The 14,279-nt window shown below is 47.0% G+C and overlaps 1 protein-coding gene across 2 annotated transcripts in view; it reads right to left on the reverse strand.

Moving 5' to 3' along the window:
• TCF20 (transcription factor 20) overlaps positions 1 to 13,875 on the reverse strand; it is a 133,395-nt gene extending 119,520 nt beyond the window's left edge. The window contains exons 1-2 of one of the 2 annotated variants that reach the window (XM_042050414.1): positions 13,591 to 13,875; positions 2,087 to 2,197 (exon numbers count right to left, since the gene is read on the reverse strand). The gene's annotated coding sequence lies outside the window, so the exon portion shown is untranslated. The remainder of the gene's footprint in view (positions 1 to 2,086; positions 2,198 to 13,590) is intronic. The other variant, XM_042050415.1, reaches the window with a different exon arrangement.
• Between the last annotated feature and the right edge of the window lie 404 nt (positions 13,876 to 14,279).

Here is a 14,279-nt window from a genome sequence, read left to right on the forward strand (position 1 = left end):
TCCATCCATCCATCCATCCATCCATCCATCCATCCATCCATCCATCCCCCAGCAGTACAGAACCTGTGGGTCTCTCACTGCCTGAGGTGAATCAACCACTTTGGACCATGAGTAACAAATGGGAGCTAACTCTCCAACTTCCTGCAAACTACTTACTAAATACCACTTCAGAGGACCAATCTGACTCAAACTGTTCAAGGCCTGCCTGCAAGAACACAGGCTTGCTGAAACACCTCAACTAGCTCATGCATGCTACACCACTGGCCCTCCAAAGCTACCTGAAACACAGTGCCATGTTTCCAACAAGATCTGAAGAAGTACCTAGTCCCCAGCCAAGCTGGAAGGTGTTCAGATAATTGCTAACACCAAGCACAAACCTGCAACAGTAAACTCCAGAACAGAATTCAGCAACACTTTGTACTTAAACCAGCTGAGTTCTCTGGTGACATCCTCTCATCAGCCTTGTTTCTGAAGACCCATTTTCATTTGGCTCAGTCTTCTACTTCTCCCTTCAAGCATGACCTACTCAGGAAACACACAAACTAGCTGACCATCTCCCTCCCTCTAGAAGAGAGTAAGGGAGAGAATCAAGGACATGAAGCCCAGTTTTGAAGAAAGTTACATGCAGCTACATTTGGGGTTGATTACGGACATGCAGCAAAACCCTGGCTGGGCTCATCCCACAGGAGGAACCCATAAAAAGTTCACCTTCCCCTCACCTCCTGCAACCAAGGAAAGCTCACAAACATCTGAACCACACTTGTCCAACAAAAGCAGTACAACCCTATGCAGAGATGACTAAAATTATGCTATTTTCTGGTATTACTTCTGTGAATTCAGCAGTGCGAAAAGGTTCCAGATAGACATGCTCTGAAGACCCAAATCCTCTGCCTACCTTGAGAACTCATGCAGAGGAAACAGCAGCAAAACTTATACATACTTTTCTCATCTCTTCCAGCCTGCCAAGGCTGAAATGACTGACAAAGGTCCAAAATGAGGAACACACATAAATTATTAATATTGCACTAGCACTCTCACTTGTTGCTGTAACAGTCTAAAGACTTAACAGAGGCAGGCTCTGCAGGGAAATGCTACTTTACTTCAAAATCATTCATTCAGGAAACCTACAGAGGAGAAAAGAACCATTCTGCAGCACACTCTGTCAAACCCCTCAGCTTTAAGACCCTTCATTTTTAAAGCAAAAGCAATTTTAACAACAACAGGAAATTGATGTGAAGCGTAAGAAGCTTCAGATTTCAAGTGAGCAACACTGGAACAGCACTACTTCGGGACACAAATCCCAACACACAGATCTTCTCATGCCTGATCTGGAAAGTCCATCCCACTTCTGAGAGCCAGGTAAGTGTTCTGTTTCTGCAGCCTCTCTGCTGAAACAGCCAAGTGGTATACCAGCGAGAGGATAATGGGGAGCCATGCTCTTCTAATTGGAAGGAAGCCAAAAAGCCACTTCAGTTTGCTCCTTGGATTGCAACCTGTGCTTTACACCCAAGCAAGGCTCCAGATTCACATTCCCACCAACCTTTTATTTCATTCCAGGTCTCATGCAGTACCTCCTGCCACAGTAGCCACGTGACCATAAGCAGTACATAGAGAGAAGCAGTTTCCTACTGATGTATATGCCTCCTCTTCCCTGTTGCAAGGGGAACAGTTTATGCAGGGGTATTAGTCTGTTTTACATTAATTTCAAGAACTAGGACAAACAACCTGAACATCTGACACTTCTGAAAAAAAGTTAAATTATTTTCATCTTTCTTAGTAATCAGAATAGATTTACTTTTCATTTAAAACACAAAATTTCCCTCCCAAAATATCTGAGGTAGTTACTGAAATGTCTTCTTTACCAAAGCCTGCATTCTCAAGATTATTAATAACATTTTGAATATAAAGAGGCACAACCTTGCTCCATACCAACAAAAAAAGAGAAAGCAGTCAAGTTTTCACACAGTGAAGCAACTAATTTTTAAACCAGTACTTTCTATTAAAAATTCTCTTAAAGATTTAAAAACCCAAAAAGGTTTCCAGTAACTCTAGACACTGATGGGGGCAAAGAAAAAACAGACCCTACCCCCAGCTGGATGGCATTCCTCTCTTTGGGTGCAATGTGGTAACACTTGATTGATGCATCTGATCCATTCCAAAACTCCAGGCGTTGCTTCAATCATCAATGGGTAGAATCCTATTGATTTTCAGGGAAAAAAAAAAGAAAAACAGAAAAACAGAGTAGAATATGGATACAAGACACATAGCACCTCACATTTGTCTAGCAGATCCTGCTGATTTAGCTAGATCCATGATAATCAACAGATTAAAGACTGAGTTGATGGCAGAAACTCGCAACTACCAGCCTAAGCCCCTATTTCCCTTCCACCCTCTTTCTGTCATCTCAGCTCAACCCAGGCTCTCAACACAACCTGGAACATTAGTCCCATACCAAAGGAAAATAAATAGGAATAGGGAAAGGAGTGGGAAGAGATAAACCAGGGTAAATAGGGATAGCATGAAAAGCCCACTGGCATGCAACCAAGAGCCTGCACAGGCCCTTGCTACAGCAGTAAAGAGGAGATCAAGCACGTACAAGGAGACAGCGGGAGAACAGATGTGAGAAGAAGGTTCAAGTGTCCCTGGGCTCAGGGGGTAAGAAATGGCAACAGAGAACAGCAGTGAGCCCCAGCAAAAACAGTGAGCTCAGCCTTCAGCAGCAGCACCAGGTGACCTGCTGGCTTGGTGTCTGCCGTGATAGGCATTTTTAGTATATCAATACTGATATTGTATGGTACGAGCAATGTCGTGTGAACCTTCCACATCAACTAAGGCTTCCCAGTCTGCCCATAAATTTATTTGGCTATCAGCCAAACCCAAATCCACCAATGCTAACCACTTTTGCTTGAAATAAGCCTCCACTTACAGTATTGCAACAAACAGCCACTGCTGTTTCATTTCAGCGCTGATGAGAACTGCAAGCCCTAAGGACCCACAAACATAAGAGGCAGCACAATTCTAAAGGAATTTACTTGTTCCAGAAGCAGCCAGAAGGTGAGCATCTGACCCTTCCAGCTGGCCAGCTGACACATCAGACCAGCCCACGTACCATTCATCCCATTCGAACCTGGAGTCTGGTACCTTCCCACCAGAAGTGGAAACCTGGTGGAATGGTCAGCAGGACATCAGGAAAATACGCCTGGCCTAGCTGACCAGCTGCCTGTTTGGGAATACGAGCTGCACAAAGGTCTTTGGACACCCTGTTCTCCCTTGGTTGTTCTTTATATCTGTTCTGTGTTCCCAAGTCTCAGGAAGATTATCAGCAGAGAAGTGCTGGGTGAGGAAAAGTAGGAAAGGCAAGAACAAACTGATGTACTGCAAAGGGCAGGAAGCAGCAGGTTGAAGATGGGACTTTACAGTAGGAAAACTGGCTGCTAGAGTGTAGAGCAGAATCTGGGGGGAACAGGAGGGGGCTGGTCACAGAAAAGAGGCAGGCGAAGGCTTGCTGCCGCAGGGAACAGGAAAAGCCTGTAGCCCCAGGCTGATAAATCAGATATTGCTGAAGTCTCACACCAGCCACTAAAGCCTCTAGCACTGACTGGGGGCTCAGCAACAAGCAGGATCTGCCACAAGTATGCCCACCCAACAGCTTCAGGTAGTCACTTAAGGTATCTCAGGTCCAGACCATTAAGTGCCCTGATGATAAGGACACAGACCTTGAATTCCACATGACAGGTCATGTGGAACTCACACAATGAGAAGGATACGCTGCTTTGCCCAGCCTTGACAAGGACCACACAGCTGCAGCTCGTGCCTCCCTTAGGCTCCTCAGAGCCAGCGGCTGCAATCCAGCCAGCCTGCCTTTGTAACCAACCCCCGCCCGCCAGGAGGGCCTGAACCCTGCACCATCAGCAGCGAAAGCACAAATCTCCACCTCATGCTCTAAATAATTAAACTCTGTGGGAGCATCAACAGACTCATAAAACTCTTACACAGACCAAGCCAGTCATTAATGGGGGTCAAAGATGAGCGCTCTATTTTTTTTAAGAGTGCTTTGATGCGTGGGGAGAGTGGTGAGAGATCTTCATTACCCTTCTCTGGTACCTGATGAATTTTTTCTTTCCTGCCTATCAACACCTCCTACTTCCACCTGAACCCCACACTGCTGGCAATCATCTGGACAGCCAGAGACAATTGGAAGGTGTGTTTGGGTGACATCTGTGCTAGCTGGTCACCTGCAAGCAGGGAAGCAAGGGGCCTCGCTGAGTAAAGCCAGGCTCTACCAGAGCCTCAGCTGGTGCTTATTATGAGGTTTGGGTTTCCCCAGGGCCAATGCAATGCTTAAAGTCATGCAAACCGCAACCTCACACACCGTCTCCCCTACAGCAAGGCACGGAGCAGAGCACAAGCCAGTAAAATATGTCAGGATTATTAGCTTGGGCTCAGAGCCAGAGCTGGGAGCTGCCACAAGGGTAGGGAGGCTGCCTGCAGCCCTGCAGGTCAGCAGGAAGGAAGTGGAAGTCCCCTGACAGGGAAGGAGAGGCAGCACATAGGAAAGGCAAGCCACAGTTGAGAAAAGGTCACAGAAACACTCGTCTGACCCACCCCTTCTAGCCTTAAAAATATATATATATATATACACAACTACACATGTGAGCTTCTTGCTACTGTGCTTTGTTCAGACATTTTAAGGAGAGGTCTGCTCTTCCCATTCTATCTGCATTCCCTGATCCATGCCAGCTTTGGAAATGGTTCTTTAGGCTTTCCATCAATGAAAGCCTTGGGTGGAAAGAAGAGAAAGCAGGCAGTTTTGGGGAAAGGATCACCGCAACACAGAAACTCCCCCAGCAGCAGGCAGGGGGTGTTGGATGCTCTGTCGGCAGCTCCGATTCCAGCTTGCACCAGCCTAGCCTCTGCCTGCTTTCTCTGCTGCATTTGCTTTGTGTTGAAGAGAGGCCCCAGACTGGAAGTGGCTCCAGGATCTCTGCTACTGTGCCAAAAAAGTGACTGGTGTAGCAGGGCCAGCTTCTATTTATCAATTATAAGTAGAACTGATAGATGGCCTTTTTTCAGGTCACTAGTAACCTTCTCCCAACAAGTCCCAATACTTGGACATTCAGAGGGAAGTGAGATTTACACACACCACCAGCACTCATCTTTCCCAACATGGCAAAAGCAGCAGCTGTTACTTCCCTTGTTCTTGGAAGTAAGGGGGAAAATAGCTAGGACTCTTGAGCCTTGGCACCTCTTCCCTCCCACCCTTTCGCTACCAGAACCACTGTTACTATTCAGGGCAGAAGTGCTCCACAGGGCACACATTCCAGGGGGCTGAGCTATCCCACGTGGCCAGGCTCAAAATGGCAGACAGCGATGAATAGGATAATTAGAAAGTACAACAGCAACCACAACATAAAAACAAGCAGCTTCTATTACAAGAAACAGTTCTATGGCATGGTTAGATCCATCACCCCATATGCCAGGTTGTGGTGGTGCCTCAGGAGCCTGCTGCTATTATCTGCTTGCAATCACATTTCAGCCCGTCTTTCTGCTTAATGCTTGAAAAGCAAAGCTAATCAGATTCGCTCTCTCTTTCTGCTTAATATCTCCAGTTCCCAAGCATGCTCTGTACTGCTTCAACTGATGTTCAAGTAACACTAGCCAGGAGCATGCAGTGAAAAAAAATAAAATGGAATTACCTATTAATTTTAGTCCTTCTTTGCGCCTATTTTGTCTAAAATTTCTTCTATACTTGAGCTTTGCAAACAAAAGTCAGGAAATTCCCATTTCCCCCTCTACGCCACACCCGGCTCCCATATGAGTTCCCTTCTTCAAACTGCTCCTCCAGTGGTATCTGGGCAATTAATTATAGCATAGACCTCTCAGGCTTCTCTCTTACTCTCTGGAATAGCTTTTTAAAATATTTCCTGGCTAGGAACCTCCAGATTAGGATGTCTTCTGCTGGCGCTGTAATAGCCCCTCTTTGTTAATCTATCTGAAATGACCATCACATGCTCTCCTACTCCCTCTCCCTGCAGTACTATTTAATTACTGCAGTTCTACATGGGAACTCTAACGTGCTCTCAGCATTTCAGGTCTGAGGACAAATAGGACCCCAAAACGGCTGCTTTTTTTACTGCATTCCTTCGCACTCCAAAGGGCAGCTGGAGTCAGCTACAAGACCTGGATCTTTACTAGAGCAACCATTGCAAGAGCAGATAAACTACCCCCAGGCAGGGCAGATTGCATGAAAATTCAGCAAGGTGATCCAGGAAGAGACTGGCTTACAGGAACACCCATCATCATAAACCAGAGGAAAAGAGTCACCAATTACAAGCACAGTAGAAGATTTGCCAGAAGAACAACAACAACAACAAAAAAATCAGCAAGTATTTACATGAGAAGAGAAAGAGATGTAGGTGGAAGATAAATCTGCCAGGATACATATCTCCATCCAGGAGGAGTGAAAAAAAGGGAGACTGCAGAGATGAAACTCCAGACAGCCCATGCATCTGTACACATCCCCCAGCTAATACCCACTACATCAATCAGAACAATGGCAGCTCCAGAGAAGACCTCCATAATCTAAGCTCCTTCACTAACATCTTCCCCAGAGGCTGCATGCATGTGCAAAGGAATGGAAAAACCCCATACTTCTCAATGAGATTACTTCCAGCATTTTCTATATTGCTCCCACTCTTACAAATGTGTCTTTAAAAAAAATATTGCAGCTGGCTTATGTATGTGTCAGTTTAAAAAAAACCCCAAACACAGCCTTGAAAACAAAGACACTTTGTATTCACCATATCCAGTGGCATCATTATTTAATATCAATGCACTGATTCTTTCCTTTATTCACTCCATCCTTGGAACACAAACCCACTGTAACAGCCACCCAGTGTATAATCTTACCATGCAATGCGACACAACCCTATAATAACCTTTCTTTTGCCATGTCTTTGACTACCAATGAGAAGAATTTAGGTTTACGTGTTTCAAAAACCCAACCCAACCAACTACAGTACAGCATGAAACAAATCTCTAACTCTCAAAGCTGAAGCAAATTCCCTCATCCCTCCCAATGACTTTCCTTACTTGAAAATGGCTGCACAAACATTTCTAATTTGTGCACCACACCAATTGCAACCTGCCCCTCCTGCCAAGTACAGCTGCTGGGTCAGTCCACACATGCACAGGCTCACTGCATCCTGCTGCCTCTGGCACACTGCTCTTCACTGACATCATTTCCACCTTCATGCTGTAGAAAATTCACCAGAGAGGCACTGTTTCTGCTCCTTTAGCCATAAGGCAATTGCTGTAGGCCAACAGATGCCTCCATCTCATCTCCAAATGCACACTCCAACCTGCACTGTGCCCCAGCTAAGCAGATGCTTGGGCACGTGTCTCACTGGACACACGTCCTCCCTGCAGCCACCACGGGCTAATGCAGTTACACCGATCCATCAGTGGCAAAGCCGAGGCAGAAACACCATCCCTGCCAGTCAGCAGAAGCAAAGTTTGCCTTGGCCAGTTCCCATGGAGCCAGAGCTTCATCTCACCCCTGGAACAAGATGGCACTACATGGTTCTACAATACCACAGCAATGTCCCACAAGGCCTTCCTAATTTCCGCTAGTGTCTGAAAATTAGCTAGGCAGTAGCATCTGGAACAACTGCAAGCCACAGTTCGGAGATGGAGAGACTTCCTCCTGGTGCTGTGGTACCCAGCTCCAGGCCCGGCTCACCATGGCATGCAGAAAATTCTCCAGATGTCTCCTCTCCTTGTCATTTACCCCAGACCACCTGGTCCCACCAGCTCCAGGGGTCTCGGTCCAAACAGCCACCATCACCAGGTTTGGGGAAGCTCTTTTACAAACTTGGCCTACAGCTATCCCAGCAGGCAGTTTCCTTTTGCCTTCATAAAGAATGATTACAGCTACTATTTTTTGAACCCATAAATAATAATACATGAGCCTAACAATAATTCTTAGGCTCACAGCAATGGGCTCTCAGGAACTACAGTATGTCTCTGATTGTAGAGGCAGTGAAACTCAACCTTTTCGCCTTTTTTCCCCCTTTTGAAAATACTGCTTGGGAATGAAGTCAGCATCTGGAGGCACACGAGTATATCTGAGGGAAAGAAGAGGTGCAGGGGGGAAGGGAGGGATCTGAAAATGAAGGCTGAGGGCGAGGCTTCACATTACAACTGAACCAGGCTAATAGGTCACTGCTGCCAAAAAAGGGGGGCCCCATTTTCACCTTTCTTTCATTCCTTACCTTTCACTGCTGGCAAAACAAATCTCACCCCTCCTGCACGGCAGCTCTGATACGAGTCTGAACCTGGTGAGCAGGTTCAGCTCTCTGTCCCAGGAGAAAACAATTCACTTTTTTATGGTTTTGGGCAAGTCAGCTTTCTGAAAGCTGAACAAGCTGTATCCACAAGGCAAGGAATATGGCCCCGGAGCCAGGAGCAAGGCACGATCACCCCCCTTAGGAGGAGCGAGTGGTTAGATTGGGTCAGCCACAGCAAGAAAACCCATCCTAACCCACATGAAACCGCAGTTTCATCCAACAAGGATACTGGTCAGCACAAAACAAGTGGCCTAGCTGAAAAGCCTGCAACAGAGGTGTTTGCTAGTAATCTTAAAACAGGTAGTTTTACCTGTTATTAAGGTGTCCTTACCAGTAGCATTTATGAAGGCAGCCATGCAGATAAAAAACAACACTAAAACTGAGCAGAACTAAACTACACAGAAAATACAAGAGGTACTGCAGGATTTCCAATAATCATCTTCCCTATTTCTAAATTGGGCTCTGTTATTATCAAACAAGATGGCTGCCTTCATCACTATGTTAAAAAAATGTCTGTTTTCATTACTAACTTAACAGTTAGTTTCAGGGTGCATTTTTCTTTTCCCATTAGCTTCTACATCATCAGATGAACAAAAATAATGCTTTTCTTTTATTAAAAAAACCCAAGCCCATATTAACTCCACTGTCTTTATTTCTCTCCACCTCCTCTGCTCAATTACTAGAAGCAATTTACCGACAATAAATGTAACTTCACAGCTGCCTGTATGAAGTATTCTCTTCACTTTATAGATGAGGTTACAGGCTATACAGAAATTAATATCAGCAAGGTCTACTTCAAAGCTGGATAAGCAAGAGGAACAGATGCACTCTTAAAGAATACAGATCATGACTGTACTCTAGTAAAACCAGCAATAAAGAATTAAGAATGTTGCCAGTTGGATATAAATTCTTTGAATGTATCTGCTTAAACACAGTAACAAACAAAAGCTTGCTTTGAGGTTTTCCTTGGGTTTATTCTGTTACTATTAGGAACAACATCATGAGATTTCAGACTTACCACTCACAGACCAAACATGCTCGCTTTACTAGTAAACATTGCTCAACTGCTTACCTCATGGACTCAAAGAGGGTCTCTTCCCAGTTGGTGCATGATCACCAGGAATCTGCAGCTAGAAACTCTGTACATAATTTTAATCAATATAGATAAGCAAGCCAGGAGAGAGTCCAGTGTTTTCTGACATAGCCTCATGGGCTTTGGCAGAGCTAGGAGGAGCAAGAACCTGTATCTTTTGTTAGAACTGCCAGCCGTGACTATGAAAAAGCACTGGGAGTAGCAACACTAAAGGGGAAAAAAAAAATCCAAAGGTGCAGTTTTGTGCAGGCACTCTTCTGATGATAACTGCTCCTTAAGGCTTAATAAAAATGCACAGCCAACTTGTCTTCTTCCACACATTATCAGAGCTCAGAAATAGAACCTGAGTCTAGTTATACAACTCAGCAGGCACAGCTTCTCCTAGGAAGCAACCACCACTGGCATGCAGGTACTCCAAAGGCTGAGTCATCTCAACAGGCCCTCCAAGGGAAAATAATCCTATTAAGAATTGGTGGGTTGGCATTGAAGTCAAAAAGGAGTGTTAATTTTGGCAGTTAATTACACTGGTTCCACTCCATCCATTTTCTACCAAACCTAACACCTGTAGGTTAGTAACTTTACCACACTTCTCCATCCATCCCCAAGGTCCTTTCTTGACACCATCCCCTCTTTAGCCAGCAACCAGCCCGTCATTGCCCGTGTTTCCTTATCCCTGACTAACACAAACTAGTATTTGTACAATCACAGAGCTTGAAAAACTAATTTAGGACTTAGTCCTTCATTTTTAGCCCGTGTACAAATACCTTCACCTGAGAACAGGCTACAGCACTCCCCCCTCTCCCGAACTCTTCCTAAGGGGATGGACTGAGAAAGAAACCAGTGGCTTAGGTCGAGAATTTTATTTTTGAGACTGGTAGATCTGTTGCGGAGACTGATCCACTGATATTTTTTCTAATATAAGGGACATATAAAATGCCTAGAATTTGATATCTGCTTTTTAATTAAATTGAAATAAGTAAATCACAGCCTGTTGCCATGGAGAATGAACAGACACAGCCTCTTGACTCCAGGGCAGGATCAAGCAGGAAAGGCAGACAAGGCTGTGAAATTAAAAACACCTATTTTAAAGCAAATGGTCTTGATAATTAGCAAAAAACGTGGCATAGGGAAATAATATAACCATATGGCAGGAAGTGGTTTTCAAGGTGAACTGCAAAGCCGTTTTAAATAAACGAATAAACTGCTGGAACTGCTGGGTCACCCACAGAATCATATATGCAGGATTAAACATGATTTGAAAAATACACTGAAAAATAGCAATTAGCTCTTCTTTCACTTTGCTGCCTATAGCCTGCATCTGTGTCTGTTCTTATTTTTAAGGACTTGTTTCAAGCAATTAATGCTTGCACCTATTTGCAGTTACCAGAGAGTCATCAAATTCAGACATTTTCAAAAGCCTTGCCGTTTACCCTGAAGCTAGAACCAAGTTTATGGGACATAAAACCTTTTATCGCTTACTCAGTGCCATCACACAATCCTGGTCAGGTCATCAGACACTAAAAATCATTCCTGAATCTGTGCATCCTTGTTATGACTTCCATGACAAAGTGACTTTGGAGGGAATTTGCCCTCCACACACCATGTGCCCCATCCTGTGCTATACTTCTCAAGAAGCACAGCTCAGAGAGAGTCAAAAGGTAACTCTGGTTTATCAGTGGGAGGCTGATAGCGGATCCACGCTTGGCTGGTGGACAAGAGCCTCACACACTCCCTTCCCAGATTGTCTGGAGCACAGGACATCAAAATATTCCACCCCTTTTAAGATACTTCTGCTCTGCTCAGATCTAAAAGGGCCGCAGCAAGGAAACTCCCTCATCACCTTTGTGATCCCAGCCAGGGCAAATCTGAGCAAGACTGTCTAACAATTTCCAGTGAGCATGTGGCCAAAGTGCATCAAATTCGTAACAGCTTAAAATACTTGAAATAAATTCTACCTGATGACTCAGTTTCAAAAATGTGCTGTACATTTTTTTGAAGGGAAGGGACAGATGAACTAACTTTCACTTCAAACATCCCATCCGCTCTAGAGAAAAAGCCAACCTTTTCTCCTATTTTGTGAAGACACAAGTCGTCAGCCACAGTCATTCAGTCTTCCACAGCAGTTAATGATCCATGTGAAACAAACTCTCAGGGTCTCAGATCAGACCCTTGTGATACAGTTAGTTGGTTACATTTAAAACCAGTCACATTCTCAACCCTCAGCAGTATAACTTGAGCTGGCTATTGACAAGTTACCTTCTGTTTTCCACCATGACCAAGAAACACCCACAAGCTGAGGAGAGTTGGGACGGGAATCTTGGGAAAAGAAAGAGTTGTGGAAAAATGCACAATTAAAATTAGTATTCTCTGTTTTCACAGTTTTGCCCAGTTTTGGAACATTTGCTGCTTTGACTGAAGTCACGCTGCTTAAGATGTTTGGCTTCCATTAAAAATAAACTCCAGGTCCAAGCCTGCATGAAGATAAGCATACTCTTGCAAATCTGGTTCACCCTGAAAGACACCAGTTCCTTAAAAATGGGGTGGGGGCAGTACATGTGGGCTACTTCACAGTCTTGGAACAGTCGAGGCTAACAGCAGTATCTGCCCAACCTCTTTGCTCACGCACCCCACTTCTTTCCAAACCCTGCAGTGAGAGGAGCTGTGAAACACCTCAGGACGCATCAGCTGCACTGGAAAGTGCTACACACCCTTGGCTTCCTCACTGCCCACCACCTTCCCTGGCATGCCATCAGTTTCCTACTGCTTGAACCACAGTCGTGCCATACCACCCGAACACAAATGGCTTTGCCAGACACTGTTTCTGCCCTCACAGGCACCTTGCACATAGAGGGCAGCAGGTGGCTTGTTTCTCCTCACCTCATAGTTCTACTTATGTTTAATTTTGACTTAAAGAGATTTAACACAATCATAAAGGCTGGCCAAGCATCTCCCTTTGAAAGGGAACTGCGTTTTCTTCTCCATCCCACAAGCCAAGATAACCATGCAGAGGAAGACTCCTTCCCAGGGACACTCCCAGTTGGACAGAGCCAGGGTTTAGGGGCGCCTCTGTTAGAACTCAAGCCAGTGGCCACTTGGCACATGAAGGAAGATGCTAACCATGCCCAGGAGAGATTATTTTCATATCACAGCATACAGTTACCAAAAATAAAAGCAAGCCAAAATAAAAACAAAAAAATCAAAACAAACCCAACAAAACAAAACAACCCCCCAACAACAACCAAGAAAACACCCACTTCAACAACAACCAAAACCAAACAAAAAAACCCCACACCATCCCTCACACTGTTCCCTTCAGCAGCATCACACTGAACCGTACACACAATAGAGGGGCCAAGCACCCTGCCCAGGCTGTCCACAGATCCTCATTCCCATCACCCGTGTCACTTCCCTGTAAGCCCCTCCTGCACTCCCAGCAAAAATCCCCAGGACCTCCTTCACCCACCCACAAACTTCTCCTGATATCTATGCCCCCGGGACCCCTTGAAGCCCCACAAGCCGGAGAGAAGGCTTCCCAAACAAGCAGAGACTTCAGACGCCAGCCTTGCTGGGGTGATTTTTCCCCGGCCGTGTGGCTGCCGGGGCTCCCAGCGGGAGTTTCCAGCCGTAAACCTCGGCGGCTCGAGGAGCGTGTGGCACACGTGCGCGCCCGCCACTGTCAACAACTTCCAGCCACTGTCCCAGTGGGCAAGTCTCGGTGGGCGGGGGGCTGCCTACCACCGCCAGCAGTGATCTGACTTGGGAAAGGACGCTCGTAAGCAGGACAGCGCTTTAACAAAAATAAAGATCACCTTAATATTTTCTTTAACAGCCAGAAAGGTCACGACGTGGAGGTCCATAAGGGGGGAGGGGAAAGAGATGGGTGAGGGGAGGGGAAGGAGGGGGGTGGCAACGCACAAACCCCCACGGTTTTAACTGTTTGATTTCCGTAAAAAATGAAATCACATGAAGGAATTGGAGATTAACGAGACGGACAGACCCCCACGCGCGGGGGCTGCCCGAGCCCCCGCCCGCCCTTCACACGCGGGAAGGCGGCGGAGGGAGCCGGGGGAGGGGGGCTGTGGAAAACAAATAACACCCCCACCAAACGCCGCACACGCCAGGGTCACACACACCCCCGCCGCCGCTTACCTGTGCGGGCCGGCGGCCCTCAGGGTCCCATGGCAGCCCCGTCCCGCCCCGCCCCGCCCCGTCCCGCGGCGGGCACAGGAGCTCCCGAGTCTTTGTTGCGCGGAGGGGAACGGGAACGGGAGCGGGTCCTGTCAGCTCATGTGACGCGGAGGTCTCGGTCTCCGCTGCTCCTCCTTGCTGCTCTCCCCTGCCCGCCCTCCACCGGCGCTCAGCGCAGGCCCCGCAACCGGGCGCGGGTCTCAGGCCCGACTGGCTGCTGGCGGAGCGGCGGCGGCGGGGGAGGAGGAGCCGGCGGCGGGGCGGGCTCCGCGGCGGGGCCGGGCGCGGAGGAGGGCGAGGAGGGCTCTGGCAGCGGAGCGCTGCCTGCCTGGAGCGGGAGGCGGCGGGGCCGGGCGGACGCTGCCCTGCGGGCCGTCCTGCCCCCCGCGCCAGAGCCCCCGCTCTGGGAGTGGTAACACGGAGCCCCGAGGAGGGGGTTTGTTCCCCTCCTGAGGCTGCTGGTGGTGCGCTTGGGGCCCTGCTGCACAGGCCCGGGCCTGCTGCAGCAGTCAGGAAAGTAAATAAAAACGTAATTATGTGCTTTCTAGTTGGGGCTCGCAATGAAAGAGAGGAAAACCCCTCGTTTTCTCGAGAAGAGATCTGAGAAATAGCAGTACTGCATCAGATCAGCATCCTGCCTTTGAGAGTGC

Source organism: Corvus kubaryi, unplaced genomic scaffold, assembly GCF_017639235.1.
Source record: "Corvus kubaryi isolate FWS band 111438036 unplaced genomic scaffold, C.kubaryi_AGA036_p1.0 74, whole genome shotgun sequence".
Taxonomy (NCBI): Eukaryota; Metazoa; Chordata; class Aves; order Passeriformes; family Corvidae; genus Corvus; species Corvus kubaryi.